Below are 19,259 nucleotides of genomic sequence, written 5' to 3'. Positions count from 1 at the left end.
AAGAGGCAGAGAGAGTCAATGGCTTGTTTGGGGCTTAGGTGGAGAGCGGACCGGGTTCTCTCTCTGCCTCTCTTGCCAGGAGGCTGCTCAAGCTGTTTCCTCTGGGACGTCTTCCCGACTCCTCCCCGTGACACGCCAGGCAATGCGGATCTCACTTTTCCTGCCCATTTGCAAAACACCATCAAGCTCTTGAAAGGCAGAACCCAGGCATTCAGCCACCTTTTAAACTGACCCACAGAAAGGGACACCTGCGCTTTGCAAACAAGTGATATCAAAAGAAATGTTTCTACTCAGAAAAGTGCAATAGAATGGAAACGGGATGGGCTGTCAGCATTTAGCAAAAAGCCCTTTACAGGCACGCACGCACGCGCGCGCGCACACACACACACACACAGAGATAAATGTTCAGTAAGGTAAGCTGTCGAATGAAACAAAGTCGTAAATCTATAAAAAATAGTTTCCGTCTTCGTTTCTAACCCACAGGAATGACTAAGTACAGAGTGCACAGCCCAGTTCAAAAGGAACGAAACCCCCTAAAAGCAGCACGGAAAGGTTCTAATTGGGGACACGACGAAGCCCTGCATCCTGCTTCCGTGTAAAGAGGGTGTATTTGTGGCCCCCAAAAGGTGATGCTCACCTTTCTGTGTTTCTGTGGACCACCAAAAAGGGAACCAGTGGAAGGTCATAAATAGTGGGGAACACCGGGTTACAAAAGGGTGTGCCATGTTGGTGGGGCCATGCTGTGAAAATATAGCGACCCTTTCCAAGGCAAATCACATAACATCACATAACCTGCGTTCTAGGACATGTGTGGTGCTGTTCCATAATTCTGGTTAACCAGCAATGAAATGCTCCTGTGATCCTTGGGGGAGCTGACCACACGTGGGGAGGGGGGTGGAGCCAGACATGGCTGAGCGTGAAGTTTCACGTGCTGTGCGACGGTTTAGTGTCCCTTTTCGTACCCCAGTTTAATGGAAGATATCACATAGTTGAAAAAGGCACCCTGAATTTAAACAAACGTGGAAAACAAAACAAAGGTGTGACATTCATTTGCCTTTCTTTGGGTGATAAATACGGCAGGCAGTCAAGATGCTTTTGCTAATTCAAGTAAACCAAAAAAAAAAAAAAAAAAGAAATCAATAATATAGTAAAAAGCATACTTGCTACTAATGACTGGGAGCTGAAATTATTCTTCATAGAGCCCTAGCTGTCCCAAATCAAGGCAGTACCCACTCCTACGCAGACCCGGACAGAAAAAGAGACATATGAGTCGAGCCCAGGACAAGAACCCAGGACCAGAAAGAATAATCCAGGTCAACCAATTAATTAATCTATTAATTACAATTGTATTATTATTTAAGACTTTTAGTACTTCTTTCCTTTCTGTGACATATAAATTGATACTAAAAACTCTTTGAACCATATTTAACGATTTATACTCCAGATTCCTATATGTAAGCACTTAGCACACTGATTTTAATGGATATGCCTAATTGTCCTCGTTGGATTATTGTGAATCAGCGAAGGAATCATGTTTACCGTTGTGTCTCTTGGGCTTTGCACAGTGCCCAGGAGGAGATTGGTAAACATTACCGAATAGCAGAATGCATCTTAGTGGACCTCACACATGAGGTTCACGCCACCTTTCTCCTCAATTTTTTGTGATAATTAAATGACATAACGTACACGAAAATACTTTCTGTGCCCAGCCAAGGATTGGGCACAGAAAAGGTCATTTTGCTCATAAGTGCTCAGAATCTAGGTTAAGTGTCAGGTGCACTTACCGAAGGTGTAAGCCGATGACACTGAGTCTTTCTTCTGGATCCGACAGCAGTCAGTTCCGGTAGGCTGTTAGAAACTGCTGCGTACTTTGGTCTTTGTGAAGAAGAACAAGATGGCAGGTGTGAAGGCTCGCTGGGGAAGTAGGACAGCTCCCACAAAGCAAGGCGTTGCCATTTAAGGCATGGAGGAAATTTGCGTGCATTCCTGTGTCGACTTTAGAAGCCTCATCTCCATGACTTCTATCAGCAGCACTTACCGATTCAAAGAAAAGGGGTCTGGTCCACGTGGGATATTAAGTATTGATGAAAGACATTCTTCCTCTTGAAAGCCAATCAAAATCATTGCTGCTTACTTTCTTGTTGACTTCAAAATAACCGCACTCCTTTGTGGGCTTAATGTATATGTCAGTGCGCTTTTAGCTTTTTCCTAAGAAAAGTCTTCTTTTGTAGAAGAAGGTATATTTATCACGTTTCAGTTAGTTTTGTCTTCTGTGAATAAAAAATTACTTTGTTCTCATTTAAACTCAGTGAGACTGTTTCAGGAGAGTCTTCCCAAAGCAAATGGCTGAACCTGAGATGTGAAAGATTAGCTGCAGCTAACTAGGTCAAAGGGTACATTATGGAGAACGGGTGAGAGAACCGTCCAAAGGGAACAGCACCTGCAAAGAGTCTATGGTAGGAAACGGTGTAACTCATTCAAGAAATAGAGACAAGGACCATATGACTGTACCTGGAGAGCCAAGTCCACAAGAGTAAGAGGCTGAAATGAGGCTGGACAGATGTTCTGGGTCTACGTAGAGCACTGTGGGACATGCCAAAGACTTTAGTATTGATCTGGTGGCCAAGCAGGGCGACTGAAGGGTACAGAGCGTAAAATGGCAAGATCTTCATGGTGATGTGGACTGTGGCAAGCGTGAATAGAAAACCAACTTAGGGGGTGGATAGTAGAGACACAGAGAAACAAATGCTGTGAACAGTTTGTTGCTAACGGTTTGTCGTTGACACTTTGTTGACTACTTCATGGAAATGGAGAGAATAGAATGCATTAGAAAGTTAGAACATAAAATTGAAAGTCATTCATAATGGGGCACCTGGGTGGCTCAGTCGCTTAAGCGTCTGATTCTTGATTTGGGCTCAGATCAGAATCTCATGGTTCCTGGGATCGAGCCCAACTTTGGGCTCTGCACTGACAACCTGGAGCCTGCTTGGGATTCTCTCTCTCCCTCTCTCCTCCCCCCACCCCCCACACCTTTCCCCTTCTCTCTTTCTCAACATAAATTTTTTTAAAAAAAGAGTAGCTTGTAATAAGCTAGATATGATGGCAGGCATGGTGGAGAATTGTTCGTCACCTCTGACGTATAGAAGTGACTCAACGAAACAGAAAACCCTCAAGAGGACCTGAGATGGGAGGGAAAATCAGGCACTTGACTCTGGAGAGAGTGCACCAAAATTAAGTTTCGGACTAAATGAGTGATGTCGATGAGTGAATTCCCTTTTTCTTAATCCAGCTTGAATTACATGCTCAGTACTATTTCCGCATACATAACACCCCCCCAAATCAGTGTAACAGAACAGCAGCCACTGGCTGTGCTTATGGATCCAGGGTCACGGACACAGGCGGCCACACAGGGTTGGCTTGTTTCAACGCCACAATGCCTAAGGTCTCAGGCCCAAAGAAGACCCCAAAGCTGGGGGACTGAAGCCCTCTACGGACCGACTGCACCCATCTCTGGACATTGGGCTGGAAAGACTCAAGAACGGCCTCACGCCTTTATAGATGGCTTGCATTCCCCACGTGGGGGTGACCTCAGGACAGTTGGACGTCTTTTACTCTGGCTTTGAGGGCACGTGCTAGGATTCCAGGAAACAAGTGGAACTTTGCATCCCCTTCTCTGGGGTGAGTCAGGAATCATGCAGAATCTCGCAACACTCTTTTCAAGAGATTCACCCTCCCGTCTCCAATGGAAGAGAAAGAGCCCTCACTTCTGGGTTGGAGGAGAATAAGGTCACATCGTAGAGGACCATGAATGATGGAAGACACCTGTGGAAGCCATAATCTGCCTCTTGGCTTCTCTGCCTCTTGCAACCAGAGTCTTGGGCAGACAAGGGCAGTGTCCCCTCTTATACATCTTTTGTCTGGAGCCATGTAGGCAATTCACGTAACACAAATCGAGAAGATGCTTGCAGAATTGTCTAGCCTATCCTCTCTTCTCTTTCTGATTTGTTTGTGCTTTATATTTTGAAACACTTCAACTGTTGATAACACCACGTAATTTATATAAAATAAATATAGAACAAAACACTGGCAAAGAAATGAAAATGCAAAGAAGCGCATAAGATATTTCTATCTAGAACGAGTCACTGTTAATAATTTGATAGATATTTGGTGTTTGAAAGGTACCTTCCCCAGGCTTCTCAGGTTCCTTAAGTGATTATATCCTTAACATAATTAAACTTTTATTCTCTCCTTTAATATTGCACAAGTATCCATCCATATTATTAAAATCTCATCATGAGTGTACTTTTTTATTTTATTTTTTACAAGTATTTTAATGTTTGTTTTAGAGAGAGAGAGAGAGACAGAGTGCACATGAGCAAGGGGGAGGCAGAAGGAGAGAGGGGGCAAAGGGAAAGAGAATCTTAAGCAGGCTCCATGCTGAGCCCCAACACAGGGTCTATCCCACAACTCTGGGACCATGACCTGAGCCAAAATGAATGTTCAACCCAGCTGAGCCACCCAGGTGCCCATGAATATAATTTTTAAATAAACATTTCATCAACGATCTATAACAAGAAGAGTTGTCTACACCGCATTAAAACCATAAAGAGGTAAATAGTAGAATGCAGAGACAAGTATTTATTGAGCACAATGTATGAAAGGAGAGAGCTGTCCAATGAAGGTAGTTTGGGGACAATATCATGGGGGAACAGGAATTAAACTTGCTTCCTGTCCTACAGGTATAAAAAGTGGTCACCTCACTTTCAAAGGCTCGCAGTGGGATTTGGTGATACTGAAGGGGTATCCCTTCTCCTTTCCTTTTTTTAATGTTTATTTATTTTAAGAGAAAAAGAGCATGAGCAGGGGAGAGGCAGAGAGAGAGGGAGACAGAGGATCCCAAGCAGGCTCTGAGCTGTCAGCGCAGATCCTGAGCGGGGCTTGAACTCATGAACCCTGAGATCACGACCTGAGCCAAAATCAAGTGTCAGACACTTAACCGACTGAGCTACCCAGGCGCCCCAAGGGCCTCCCTTCTGTTTCCCTACTCTAACCGCCAGAAATATACACATTCAGTGCTTTTGTTTTCTGAAAGAAGATATAAAGTGAATATATATATGTGTGTATACATATATATATATATATATATATTAGTAAAAATCATACATAGTCATGAAATGGTTCCACGAGCCAAATGTATGCCACTGATGTACTTTTCTTGCATCTGATTTCTCTCCCAAGATCTGCCTCTGAGTGTAATACAAACACAAAGCCTGAGTTGTGCAGATGTGAAAGCGTGCGTGGCCTCAAGGCGAATGTGGTGAAATCCGTCAGAGGTGTGGTTTTCATCTCGCTCTAAAAAACAAACATTGCATTTTTCAAGTCTTTAGGAAACACATTAGATAAAAAAAAGCTCTAAATATAAGCAGGGGAAGGAGAGAGCTCTTGATCACACACAGAAAGTTGCCCTGGAGAATTTATTTTCACTAGAAGAAAGATAATTTATTTTCATTAGAAGAAAAAAAAGTGTTCGTTTTATTTCAGTCAAATAACCTTCAAAAAATTTGATGATGCGTATAACACAGAAAAACAAGAAACAGAATTATTTTCAAACTTTACATGGTTGTTAGGGGTGGAGTTGTGTCCTCCCCAAATCTTTATGTTGTGGTTCTACCCCCCACACCTGATACCTCACAGTAAGAAGTTACCTGGAAATAGGGTCACGGCAGATACAGTCAGTTAAGTTGAGGTTATAGGGGAGTGATCCAATATAGTGAGTGTCCTTTTAAGAGGGGAATTTGGGGGCTCCTGGGTGGCTCGGTCGGTTAAGCATCCGACTTCAGCTCAGGTCGTGATCTCGCAGTCCGTGAGTTCGAGCCCAACGTCAGGCTCTGGGCTGATGGCCTGCTTCCGATTCTGTGCCTCCCTCTCTCTCTGCCCCTCCCCTGTTCATGCTCTGCCTCTCTCTGTCTCAAAAATAAATAAAAACGTTAAAAAAAAGAGGGGAATTTGGGGGCTCCTGGGTGGCTCAGTCAGGTAAGCGTCTGGCTCTTGACTTTGGCTCAGGTCATTATCTCATGGTTTCGGGAGTTCAAGCCCGGCGTCGGGCTCCGTGCCGACAGCACGAGCCTGCTTGGGATTCTCTGTCTCTTTTCCCTACCTCTCCCCTTCTCTCTCTCTCTCTCTCTCTCTCTCTCAAAATTAATAAATACACTTAAAAAAAATTAAAAACACTTTAAAAGGGGGAATCTGGGCCCAGACACCCGCACAGGAGGCCCATGGGAAGACGAAAGCAGCTTGTGTCTACAAGGAACGCCAAAGACCCCAGCAAACAGCGGAAGCTGGGGGGACGGGGAACCCACTCTCCCTCAGCCTCAGAGCCCACCCTGCCGACCCCTTGACCTCGGGCGTCTGACCTCCAGAACTCAGAAAACAGCTTCCTGTTGTTATTGGAGGCACTCAGGATATGACACCTTGTCACGGCAGACGTGATCGTCAACGGTCACTTCATCTGTGTCTCTCGGAAAGGGTTTTCCTCGGTGAGAACCAGAGACCCCGCAGGGAAGAGGGCACCGTCACATCATCTCCGAGAAGCGAGCGAATGGAGGGGAATTAACAAATGCGTTGATTTGTGGCCGGATCCGGGCAAGACCCCCGGCCCCGCTGGGCCTTCCTCCTGAGCTCTCAAGCTGTCAGCTTGCCTGTTCTGAACCCTTTCCGATCGAAGGACAGCAGTGGGAACAGTCAGAGAGACACAGAGGATTCGGGGAGGTGTTTCCCCCGGATCCAGGCTTGGACGCCTTCTCGTCCTTGTTCCTCACTCCTGCCTCGCACGTCTCTTGTACCGCTTAGTGGTGATGGGTGGAAAGAAACACCGGTTTTCTGTTCTCAGTAGGTGCTATGCACACCTGGAAAACAGTTTCCGAACGTTCACTTGCCCCAGTTTTCCGAGTCCCCGAGAGTCTGACCTTAACTTCGCTGTGCAAATATTTGTATCTCGCTGACCATTACTGAAGCAAAACAAAACCTGTGCTTTCCTCCTTGAAGCCTGGGACCACGAACAGCAGAGGTGACTCACGAGCTCTGAGGGGGAGGAGACGGGACTGAAAATCACACAGATGGGGGTCAGGTCAGCACCCCCTTCACCTTGCAATGGCCCCGTCTGCTCCCGCACAGATTGGTAATGAATCACAGAATTCCATCCAAGGTTCCGCTGACCTTTCCGACGACCAGGGCCGTTTTCTGTGGGAATAGAGGTGCAGTGTGAAGGAAGCACTGACCAAAAATAAATGCAGTTACTGATTTGGAGCCCATGTCCGTGCCAGCAGAGGGCAATGGCCTTGTGAGAAATCTCCACCGAAGACCACAGCTTTGGAGACTCACTTTTGCCAAGGGACAGAGGACGCACAGCCAACTCGTCAGCAGCTGCCTCGAAGCCACTGTCGGTGCCCACAGCGTGGTCACTGCTCAGCAAGTCACGGGCAAGACTGCCAGGGAAGGAAGGCAGCTTGAAACTAATCGTAACGCTTCCCCAAAATGAACAGCGTTAGTCATCAGGTCTGTGAACGGGAGATTCGGTGCAAACCAAGTAAAAGGTTGAGTAGCCGCCGTGTCATCTGTGCTGGCTGGTGGGGAAATCTGTGAAGCCGAGTTCTAGGTCACACCGACTCCTCCCAACACGCGCCCGTCCTCCGCTGGGAGCCGTCCCTGTCCTGGGGACACTGCTGAGCCGTGTGCATGTGACCTCGTCCCGACGTGGGTCAGGGAGCAAACAAAATCCAGAGGGGGCAGTGGCTGGAGACCAGGATCCAGGCGGCACCCTCCTTCCCGGGGCCGTGGCCGTGGCCGTGACTGTGGCCGAGGCATGTGTCCCCCAAACCGCTGGGAAGGAGGGAGCGTGGCCATCAGCCGTGGACCCCGTCTGCAGCCGGGATTAAGAGACTACAGTGGTCAAAACGGAAGGTGGATTGGGAACCAAGTACAGTCACCTGCCGTCCTGCCGTGGGACAGGCGGCCACCTTCCCACACAGAGAGCACACTCACTCACACCTGTCTGCGCCGACTGCCCCAAAGCCCCTCCCAGGGCAGTATCCGACGCCAGCCCGGCGTGTCGCCGGGCCTCCTTGTCATGCTGGGTGCCGGCTGGTCCGCTAAAACACACACTGGTGTCTACAGAGGCCACGGGGGAATCCAGAGGCCCGCTCAGGGGGGAGACAGCAGAGAGATGGGGCCAGAATCTGTGTGCGACAAGTCTGACCTTGTCCAGTGGGCGCCCACAGGAGAGGCAGCACAGCAGCACTGGAGAACATCATCAGGGAGGCTTTCCCTGTCTGTGGTGCCGCCCCTGGGAGAGCTGGAAGTCCCGCCCTGCCCCTGAAGCCAGGCAAACAAGAGTCCGAAATCGAAGGCGGGGCACGGGGACACGTGTGGAGGTGATGGGTACGTTCGGGACCTTGACGGTGGCGACGGTTTCCCCCGTGTGGGCACACGTCCCAGCTCACCAAATGGCATGCCCTAAACATGAGCCATGTTTTCTGTATCGATTAAATCTCGGTGAAGAGCTGAACTAAAATAAGAAGCATATCCTGAGCCCAGCACCTGACATGTGGCAATAGGGACAACTTCGAAACGGGCCACTTCTCTCGATATTTATTAACGGCTGGGACGACGAGGCATCTGGGTGGTTACGCCATCCGTCCGAACTGACTTACAATTACTTGGTCGGGGTTTAGGGGGGAGATGCCGTATTTCTTCCGTATTTCTGATTGAAAAGTAACTGAGACTGATTTATAGTAAATACAGCATAAGGTAATAATCACACTGGGTAAATGTATTGAATTTGGAACAAGTGCTTCATTTGCTTGCTCTGTTTCACTGGAAAAAAAAAAAATCCATCCCCCCAACGACAAACAAAGCCTGTCATGTGTTTCAAAATACGTGACGGAAAACCCGAAATCTCCCTGGATAAGGCAGTGATTGCAGCAGGGAGGGTTCACAGATGCCAGCAACCGGGTGGCGTGTGATCAGAATTAGCTATCACCGTGTTTCTCATATGCTCTCTCCCATTAAAATACAATTTGCCAAATTGGAGAATTTCTAATGCCTTAAATTACGTTTTGTTGCTGCAGGTTTTGTTGTGGCTGTTTATTCAGATTCCCTCCTGTCTTGTCAACAGTAGGGAAATCCACGTTTTTGTCAAATCGTCCCCCCGAAAACTACCGGGTATCTGCTGGTTGTGGTGTTGATTTATACTTCACAATTAATATGGGTCGTATTTTACGTGCGTTTAAGCAGGCATCCTTTTTGCTGCCTGGACATTCAGAATTAGCTAACAGGCCTTTTGCCGTTCACACCGCTTTAAAACCTGGACGGTTTGATTATTGCAAGAATTAATTGCCTTTCTATATCAGTCTGCACCGTATTTAAAGAAACGATACCGGTCAACCACAGGTTAAAAATGATCCGGAGTCAGTAAAACATTCAGTGCCTTTACGTAGTATTGTGGTTTATATTCTGGATTGATACTAATAGGGTTTCATTTTGGGATGAGCACTGGGTGTCGTATGGAAACCAATTTGACAATAAATTTCATATATTGAAAAAAAAATAAAAAAGAAAAAAATAAAAATTTAAAAAATTTAAAAAATAAAAAATAAAATAAAAACAAAAAAAAACCCAAAAAACAAATAGGGTTCCAACGGAAACACTTCACCTCCATCTATCCAAAAACTACACTCAATTTCCCCAACCAGAATGTCTGATTCGAGGAGAGCACGTGCCTTAAGATGTGGAAAGGTGTCGGTGAACCCTCCCATCTGTCAGAGATAGCACCCCAGGGCGAGCACCACCGTAAAAATCACTTAAATTTGGAATACGAGTCTAAACTCTGAGGTGCTGAGACAGAAACACAACCGCTTATGAGTTTCGAGCAAGGGTCTCTCGTGACTCAGTGGCAGTTCTAAAGCATCAGCCCTGCTGCAGTTGTAGGCAATGCGCTGGGGCGGATGTGAATGCAGAGGAGCCACTTGGAAACACACACGCGTCAGGCCGCGAGAGGGTCGTGGCTCAGATGCTAGCGTTGGCGATGAGGAGAGAGATGTAAACATCTTTTGGGTGTAGGACAAGGTGTGGTGATCCATGTTGTGAGGAGAGAGGCAGGGTTCGGGGATAACTCCATGGCGGTGTTTGTTACAGCAAGCTTAAAGAGGAAGTATTTGTGGCGGGGGGGGGGGGTGGCGGGGGATGTTACACGCACACACACACACACACTCATATATCCATATGAGGCTTAAGGATCTTTAAAACTCTTGAGCTAAGATGCTGGAACAGAGCCATACAGATTTGGGGACCACAAGGGAGAATGGAAGAGACTCATACGATTCCCTTTTACGTCCATCACGTCTAAATTCTGAACTTAGGACACGTCATCATGTCCTTTCATGTTTTATGTGTGTTCATGTATTAAGATGCTACTGTGTTTATCAACTCAATAATTCCTGAGATAAACCTTGATGAAAGACCAGAGCCCCTGCTCTGTAGAGCTGGCCGTGTGGGAGAGACACAGCAAAAGCAATTAAACTAGCAGATAGGGGGTGAGTGACAAACGCCAGATGAGTCACGTTGCCCAAATCCAAGGTCCGGAGACAGACACAAGAACGGAAAGAAAGTAGTCATAGGCTAGAGGAGGATTCTATTTAAAACTGTTGTTTCCTCAAAGTGTGTAAGAGAACCACCATGTGGGGTAAAGTAAGAATTCAGAAATGCCTATTGGCAGTTGGAGGCAAGGGTGAATATTTTGGAGAGCGTGTGGAGAACAGGGCAAGATGATTCACCATGTCTGAGAGTGCAGGAGTTGATGATAAAACAGCTTAGGGTTTGGGGCAAACTACCCGTGTCATTACAAAGGTGGCAAAGAATGTATTACAACACAGGGCTCACCTGAGTGGCTCGGTGGGCTGGGCGTCAGACTTGGGCTCAGGTCACGATCTCAGGGCTTGTGAGTTTGAGCCCCACATCGGGCTCTCTGCCCCACCCCCCACCCTCTGCCCATTCCCTACTAGTTCTCCCTCTCTCTCTCTCTCTCAAAAGAAGTAAATAAAGATACACTTTAATAAGTTATTGCAATACAATGATTCCTTTGGTGTGGTTTCGTGTGCATACAAACCACTACTTGGGAACACAGATTCTCCAAAGTCTGTTTCCAAAATGTAACTCTTTGCTCTACCAACATCATACCAGTTGAAATGGTCCCTTCCTGTTTATATACTCCTGAAAAAGTAACTTGCAGAAGAAACCTAATTCTAGAAACCTAAGCCCCGCAGTCCCATGTGAGAAATCCCGTGTGCTGTAGCTCACTTAGTGGCCTGGCTCCATCAAGAATTCATCCAAAAAAAAAAAAAAAGAATTCATCCAGCAGGCCAAGCAGAAATTATAAACTACACGCCTAAGTCCTACATGTCTTAGGAATCGTTTGGGGACTGAAGATAATTCTCATCTGTAAACACAGCAACATTTACTGAGGTCTTGTCACACACTGGACCTCAGATGCTGTGAAGATGTTGGGGAGCTAGCACAAGAAAGGTTTAGGACCCTGGAGAATGGGGGATCCTACAAATGTCCAAGTTCCTGCAATAAATTGTGGCTCCTGAAAGGGAGGGGCACAGTGTCTGAACATGTCCCGTAATTAAGGGATGACATAAATCATCAGATTTTTTAAAAGGCCACCGAGACCTGGGTGGGACAAAACAATGACAAGAGCAAAACAAACTGACAATCTAGGTACATGATGAAATTTCAGTACGTAAAATACAAAGAAATATACATATGTATATTATGTATACTATATATGCATAGCTACATATAGTGCATTTAATTCAGCATTTATATCGTCAGAATTGTACTCATACAAAGAGATATTCTGTATCCCGTGAGTCTAGAAGACAGAGCATAAATCCTTCATTATATTATACAGATTTCTCTACATTGGTTAACAAACAGTGATACACAAATACATCAGAATGTTTCTCATCACCGTGAAACTTACAGGTTGTAAGTCAATGAAACACATCATTAAAGGTTGAAACCATTTTTTCCCCTCATATAGGCAAAATTCCAATCTATGAAAATAAAATGTTGAGGACGCCAAACGTATCACACCCTCCAGCTTGCCGTGGAAAATGCATAGCCTAGCTCAAATGAAACATGCACACGCACACCCCAAGAAAGCGGGTTCTAAGTACATGCCCAAGAGGAAGACTTTACTTCTGCACAGGAAGACAGACACAAGACTGTTATTAAAGTGCTTCTTTTACAGATGAGACTTTGGAAAAAGAGCAAAATGTCTTCTGCAATGGTAAGTGATGTATAAAATATGACAGGTTCATATGGCAAATTGCAACGCATAGCAATTAAAAATATGGAATGACTCCATAAATATCACTCTAGAAAATATCAAGATGACAGGGCGCCTGGGTGGCTCAGTGGGTTTAAATGTTTGACTTTAGGTCAGGTCATGATCTCATGGTTCGTGGTTCCAGCCCTGCCTCGGGCTCTGTGCTGACAGCTCAGGGCCCGGAGCCTGCTTTGGATTCTGTGTCTCCCTCTCTCCGTGCCCCTCCCCTGCTTGTGCTCTATCTCTGTCTCAAAAATAAAAATAAACATCAAAAAAAAAATCAAGATGTTATTATGCATTGGTCCATAAAATGGCTCATTTCAGTAAGACATTTATAGATGATAACACCTTAATAATATTTTAATAAAATATACCAACTATTACAGACCCATGCATATGTACGTAAACATATAGATACGTAGATGGATGCACTCAAGATAATTAAGTGTCTCATCTTCTTCCAAAGAAATACACTACACACGTGAAATTTTGGCGGTAATTGTGTGAGCGCTATTCAAGCAACATGGGATATTATCTTTTTCTATCATCTGTCTATCTATCTCTATCTATCATGTCTTAAAAGAGCCATCACCTGTTATTGTTTGGTGTCCATCCAAAATCCCAGTGAGGGAAAACCTCCATTATTTTTTCTTTCAAGCTCAGACACTGTCATTTCAACTGAAGTAACATGATGAAGTTCAGAGAACCTAGGAGCGTCCCAGCGTTTAGCATTGATCCAACACAATATATATGCGAGGTCATGTACACCGTGGGCCAAGCCATATCCACAAAAATTGGAAAATTGGACACCTGAGGAGATTGTTGAAACAGAAGTTACTCTTCTCCTGGGTTTGGAGAACAACAAAGACAGGATTTGATGATAAACTTGCAGTCGGGTAATCCAAGATCCATCTCTAAATTTTCTTTCTAGTGCTCTCATTCCTGGTACTGAAAAATACTCTAAGGAAATCCTATTTCTGGAGGAAATTTGGATTTCAAAAACTATGTTAAAAATACATGTAAATAATCTCTAAGAAATATTTTATTTTATCTTAGACTAGTAAATGGTATTGTAAACTTTAAGATATTCTGGTTTGTAAAAACATATATTCTTGGGTATCATGCAACGCACATGTGATCCAAGATTTCTTTTAATGAGTTATCAGAATGATCTTAAAGGGAATAATTGCTTGGGAGCAACGATTTTCCTTGTCTATGCGAGATAAATTGCCATCTGCTGAATTCTGATCTATTTGCATATCACAGTTTGACGAGCAATGTCGTGAAATTGATATAACACAATGCAGGACTTATGCATTTTTCTTCTAGGTTTATGGGATACAAAATATCTCCTCCTACGAGTAGTAAAATGACTAGATCATAGCACATAAATTGAATATGAACTATTCTTGGCAGAAAAGAAATTTATATTGTTGAATATATCTTTTGGAAATTTTCTGATCAAAGCAAATCATTTTTGAAAGGGTTTTTTCCCTCTTTATTGATTACAACATCATTTCTCCTACACTTTTATTTTTATTATACCTATAAAATACATAATTGTGGTAAAAGTCTCAAATTGATAGTTATGCATAAAGTAAGAGCTAAAAGGCCCTTTTCTTCCTGCACCCAGTTCTACTTCACAGACACTGTCAGTGTTAACTCCTAGGATATATTCTTCCAAATATTTTGTCTTTACAAATAAATATATATTCCAATAATGTACATATCCGTACAAGTACGTATGCCTACATTTTGTAAAAAGCCACATAAATAAGTGAGACAGACAGGGTCTAGGATGGCCTCCCACGAGCCCCAACTCCTGGAGTGATCACCTGCTGGGATCTGCTGTCCTGTAGGGTGGACACAGCTGGTGGCTCCCCTCCGGCCAACAGCATATGGTAGAGGCCACAGGCCGTGTATGGTGGCCTGGAGGTGGTCATGTGGTTGCATTACCTAAGTTGACAGCCCCTGCCTTGTTGAAGTCACTCTGTGCTCTCCTGACTTTCAAGAAACTACCCACAAAGTCTGGAGCCCTGTGACCCAAGGAGATGTGGGTGTCCCATAGACGAAAGGGTGGCCTCGGATAGGAAACAGAAGCCCTCAGCTCTACAACGTCAGAGAACCTGGAAGCAGACCCCTCCCCAGTCAGGTCTGATGAGCACACAGTCCCCAGGAGGGTCACAGCTGAGCTGTGCTCACTTGAGGCTAAATTTGCCATAATATTGCTGTTTTGTTACAAAACGGATACGCTAGTATCACTCTTATTCAATATGTTGTTCCACAATTTGCCTTTTCACCAAGCAATATATTATTAAGATTTATATGTGTGTGTGTGTGTGTGTGTGTGTGTGTACAATTAGATGAATATACATCCAACTATGGGTGAAAATTAAGCACAATTATAAAGGTTTCTACATAAATTACAAAGGTTTCTACATATATATATATATATAGAGAGAGAGAGAGAGAGAGAGAGAGAAATATATATATATATAGAGAGAGAGAGAGAGAGAGAGAAAGAGAGAGAGAGAGAGGCGAGGCAGAGAGAAAGGGAGAAAGAGAGAATCCCAAGCAGACTCTGTGCTGTCAGCATAGAGCCTCATGTGGGGCTCGATCTCAGAACATGACCTGAGTTGAAATTAAGAGTTGGATGCTTAACTGACTGAGCCACCCAGGTGCCCCTGATCATAATTTTAAATAATTTACATATGCTTCTGTTTCTCGATTACTTTTTTCCTGTATATTTTTAATGAAAGATGAGCTATTTGGCAAACATTCTTTGTCTCTTGCTTCTTCCTCCACTTTCACATTTCCAATAAATCCTAATTAATTTTCCATTCCTGCATTCTAGTCACTGGACTTCAGCTACATAAGAAGGAAATGGGGTATTTGTCACAATTCCGAGTTACACTCCAGGGGCTGATATGAAAAGTCATGGCGTGAGTGTGAACATCAGCCAAGGAAAGACCCATCAGAGGCATCTTGCTTTCAGGTAAGGGCCGGGGTACATCCCCAGTGTTCTACCTCTGGCTTTTTCAACTTACAAGCTTCTCCTCACAAAGTGGTCCACACTGGTGCTTGTCCCCGATAAGATTTCCACGTGCCAGAGATTGGCAACCGGTTTCCATAAAAATTCAAGAGGCTGCCATCTGAGTGAAATTTCTAGGGTCTGTGACATGTTTCAATATGGTTCCTAAGGCAAAATACAAGTTGTGGCATTTGGACTCTCGTATGAGCAGGAAAGAAGCATAATGCCTAACAGAAATATTTGACTGCTAGAGACAAAAAAACACACTCGTATGGGTGTCCTGTTTCGAACCAATAAGAAGGTAGCACTATTTTAAGTTTATTTATTTATTTTATTTTGAGAGAGAGAAAGTAAAAGAGAGCAGGGGAGGGGCAGAGAGAGAGGAAGAGAGAGAATCCCAAGCAGGCTCCAGCAGGTTCTATGCTGTCAGCCTGGAGCCCCATGAGCTGAAATCACGAGTTGGTTGCTTAACCAACTGACCCACCCACGTGCCCCAAAAGGCTAGCATTTTTGAGTGAGGTCCAGCACAGGAGATTATACCCATTCCTGGGAATAATCTGGACCCCGTTTAAGGATAAGCTGGACTCCTGGGTATAAAGCTGGACCCCCTTGAAGGACATGCGGTCTCATATTGTACTTGGCACAGTAGATCCAATGGCTATTGAAGTGTCTGTTGCTGATGGGAAAGCTTATGCTATAGGTGAATCATGGTGCACACCTTTATAATTTTTGAGCAAAGTCGTGCCATTCTATCCAGAAAACCATTCTCTTTTTTTTTTTTTTAATTTTTTTTTTCCAACGTTTATTTATTTTTGGGACAGAGAGAGACAGAGCATGAACGGGGGAGGGGCAGAGAGAGAGGGAGACACAGAATCAGAAACAGGCTCCAGGCTCCGAGCCATCAGCCCAGAGCCTGACGCGGGGCTCGAACTCACGGACCGCGAGATCGTGACCTGGCTGAAGTCGGACGCTTAACCGACTGCGCCACCCAGGCGCCCCACCATTCTCTTTTTAATAAATAGCATCTGTCTTGTTTCGGGCTCCTAATAGACACTGAGTGCTTGACCATGGGCCACCAAGTCGCCATGCAACCTAAGCTGCCCATCATGAATTAGATCTTGCCTGACCCACTGTGGTAGACAGTGCAACACCCCACCCCCAAAGATGCCCATGTTCTAATGCCCCAGTCTGTGAAAATAGTAACTTCCATCCCAAAGGAGACACTGCAGATAAGGCTAAGATAAGGATTTAAAAATGAGAAGATTATCCTAGATTATCTAAGTAAAACCTATATAATCACAAGCGTACCTATAAAAAAAGAGCCAGCAGTGACAGTCAAGGAAGGAGCTGTAGAGTGAAAGCAGCTTAGAGAGTAGAGGCAGGCTTGAAGGTGATGAGCCTCTGGCTTTGAAGATGGGGAAAGTGGCCTCAAGCCGCCATATTGCATATTGCAATTGGCCAGTAGTCTCTCTCCCTCCCCACCTCCCCCAGCACCGTGTGAAATAATTTCCCTTTAGGTCCAGTTATACATATGATACACATTAAACCCTTTTACTCTCCCAGGCTATCCAAATTCTCCCTTTAAAATAATAGCTGCCACTAAACTGCGTTAACAAAATGGATGACTAAATCGAAGGAAGAGTTCAATATTTATTCAGATTGTTAGGGATGAAGAGTTGAAAAAGTGGCACTTGCCCCGGTCCATGGTCCATCAAATTTGGGCATTAAATGGTTTGGGAACTTGTGTACTTACTTAATTTTTCAAAACGAGTATACTTCTTTAAGTCCATCAGAAAAGTTATTGCAGAACACAAATGTAGACAACATTTTTTTTTATTTTTGTAATGTTTATTTGTTTTTGAGAGACGGAGAGACAGTATGCAAGGAAGGGAGGGGCAGAGAGAGAGAGACACACACAGAATTGGAAGAAGGCTTCAGGCTCTGAGCTGTCAGCACAGAGCCCGATGCAGGGCTCAAACCCATGAACCACGAGATCACGACCTGAGCCAAAGTCAGACACTTAACCGACTGAGCCACCCGGGCGTCCCAAATGTAGACAATTTTCAACTTGAAAAGAATGTAATATAGCATCAATAGATAGGAAGAGGGTGTTTTCCAGGGAAAAGAAAATGATCTATGATGATTCAATCCTGTACCAAACAGCATTTTCACGATTTCTGTCTTAAAGTTGAGTGTCATTTATCAGAGCAGTGCTGGTAATGACTAGTTTCTCTTGTTGGTGAGATAACCCTCACCATCATGGTCCCTGTAGTGTAGTGTGGGTACCAAGCGACTCACCATGGATTACCATTGTTGGCTCACATAGGACCACATTTCCCTGAGGGCATACTCTTGAATATTCATGAAATTGTAGTTAACTCCAAGTTTCTTCAGATCCCAGCACTTAAAGTCACCTGGTTTTGGCAGTCGGTATAATTTCCAACATCAAGAGAGTCCTGATGGGCTTCCTGGACTTCTGTGTGATCAAAATGCCCTTGAGCTATTTTTCCCCCATTAGGGTAATTGTAATACAATTCAAGTTAAAAGTTAATAGATCATTTTCTCCACTTAGACGCCTTCAGAATTCAGGATTCTCAGGTAGGTATTTTTTTTTTTTTTAATTTTTTTTTTCAACGTTTATTTATTTTTGGGACAGAGAGAGACAGAGCATGAACGGGGGAGGTGCAGAGAGAGAGGGAGACACAGAATCGGAAACAGGCTCCAGGCTCTGAGCCATCAGCCCAGAGCCCGACGCGGGGCTCGAACTCACGGACCGCGAGATCGTGACCTGGCTGAAGTCGGACGCTTAACCGACTGCGCCACCCAGGCGCCCCTCAGGTAGGTATTTTATGATGAGACAGCATCCAAAGATTTTAAGATAGCCCTGAGATACAAAAGTTTCACTTTAATGCGTGTATATAACCATGACCTAAACCCCGGAAGTGGGAATAACTATCTTCGTTTTGCACACAAGGAAATTGAATCCCGGGGAGAATGCTGGAAGGATCATAGCTAGGGAGTGGGAGAGCTCCATCAAATCAGGTAATTCTGACTACGTACGTGTTCTTTCATAAAATAATGGATTCTGCAGTTGCTGTGGCTAGCCTTCAAAGTGCGCAATTCCTTTCTCTTGTGTTTTTATCTGCTATCATTTCACTTTTTAGTGCAAGTTCAACTTTACCTCTGCGCCAAGACCTTGCTGGTTTTGTGTACTCAGAATACGGAGGAATGACGTCACGGGATCAAATGTTAGAAAAACTGGTTGGTATAATGTATTTATCTGGCAAAACACTTGGAACTGTAATTCCAACCGGCAGTGAAAGAAGTTTTGATTAAAATTTTAAATTATCTGGGGCGCCTGGGTGGCGCAGTCCGTTGGGTGTCCGACTTCAGCCAGGTCACGATCTCGCGGTCCGTGAGTTCGAGCCCCGCGTCGGGCTCTGGGCTGATGGCTCAGAGCCTGGAGCCTGTTTCTGATTCTGTGTCTCCCTCTCTCTCTGCCCCTCCCCCGTTCATACTCTGTCTCTCTCTGTCCCAAAAAATAAATAAACGTTGAAAAAAAAATAAATAAAAATAAAATTTTAAATTATCGACGCTGTGAATATATTGTTGTATCTATTTCCCTCATTTTGGACCTTTGAACACCTCATTCTAGGTTATTTTGCATGTTAGGCAATAAAATTGAAATGAAGAAGGTGCTTGGATTCCAGAGAAACTGAGACGAGGTACATAAAAATGCAATTGATCAGTACCTATGATATTGCTTAATGCCGGGGTGGGGGGGGTGTTCCATCAATATTTGCTGGATGGTTTAAGGAGTATGCAGAAGAAACTATAAAT

Source organism: Puma concolor, chromosome B1, assembly GCF_028749965.1.
Source record: "Puma concolor isolate L17-30 chromosome B1, mPumCon1.1.hap2, whole genome shotgun sequence".
Lineage (NCBI taxonomy): Eukaryota > Metazoa > Chordata > Mammalia > Carnivora > Felidae > Puma > Puma concolor.
Note: the sequence above shows the minus strand (reverse complement) of the source record.